The 1,141-nt window shown below is 42.6% G+C and overlaps 1 non-coding gene across 1 annotated transcript; it reads right to left on the bottom strand.

The window, feature by feature from the left end:
- Positions 1 to 361: 361 nt before the first annotated feature.
- On the bottom strand, positions 362 to 468 carry LOC148860664 (small nucleolar RNA R71). The gene has a single exon (XR_016095291.1). It is a non-coding gene; the product is annotated as a small nucleolar RNA R71 (small nucleolar RNA).
- Positions 469 to 1,141: the final 673 nt, after the last annotated feature.

The following is a 1,141-nucleotide window of genomic DNA, read 5'->3' as shown; positions in this document are numbered from 1 at the left end:
CTATGATGGATTATGCCAAACCCACACTCACTGGAATTGCCTCCAGCATTAACAGCCCAATATTGTTGCTAATAACTTTGAGACCAAACCAGCCATCATACAAATGATTCAAAACACGGTGCAATTCTATGGTTTGGCCCACAAAGATCCCAATGCACGCATTTCTAACTTTTTAGAAATATGTGACACCTTCAAACACATTGGGATAAGTGATGATGCCATTAGGTTGAGGTTATTCCCATTTTCTTTGAAGGATAAAGCCAAAGCATGGCTGAATTCATTACCGGCAGGATCAATAGATACGTGGGATGAAATGGCCAGGCGTTTTCTCTCTAAATATTTTCCCCCTTCTAAAATTGCTAAAATGAGGAATGACATCACTACTTTTTTCCGGCAAGAGGGGGAATCTTTATACGAGTCATGGGAACGATACAAGGAACTGCTAAGGAGAGTTCCTCACCATGGCCTCCCCATTCGGCTGCAAGTGCAGACTTTCTATAATGGTCTTACCGACTCAAATAAGCCCATACTAGATGCTGTAGCCGGAGGATCCATAAATAATAAAACTTCTGAGGTTGCCCATGCACTTATTGAGGAAATGGCAGCAAGGCCTGCATAATGTTGATACTTATATGGCACTATCTGCACAAATAATAGTACTCAGTAAGAAAATTGATGAAATGCAGATAACTGCCATGCATGTGCAGTCTCTTACTTGTGAATTGTGTGGGGGAGGCCACATCAGCACTGACTGCCAAGTTGGCAATCAGTTCATGCCATCTATTAAACAAGTCGACTATGTCAGCAATTCGTCAAGACAGCAGGGTTACCAAAGTCACAATACCTTTCACCTAGGATGTAGGGGACATTCAAATCAGTCCTGGCCAAGTCAGCATACTTCCAACCCTTTCCACCAGGCTTATCATCAGCCTGAACCAAAGTCCAATTTGGAGGAATTGATGACAAAATTTATAACAAGTGCAGAAACCAGGTTCCAGAACCAGGAAGCCTCAATCAAAAACATGGAAAACCAAGTGGGGCAATTGGCACAATTAATCTCTTCCAGAATGCCGGGAACTCTTCCAAGCAACACTGAAATGAATCCACGAGAGCAGGTGCAACCTATTACCTTAAGAAGTGG

The sequence above is a fragment of the Nelumbo lutea genome, chromosome 4, assembly GCF_056320005.1.
Source record: "Nelumbo lutea isolate HS-2025 chromosome 4, American lotus-T2T, whole genome shotgun sequence".
In the NCBI taxonomy this organism is placed as follows: Eukaryota; Viridiplantae; Streptophyta; class Magnoliopsida; order Proteales; family Nelumbonaceae; genus Nelumbo; species Nelumbo lutea.
This window is presented reverse-complemented; position numbering and strand designations above follow the sequence as displayed.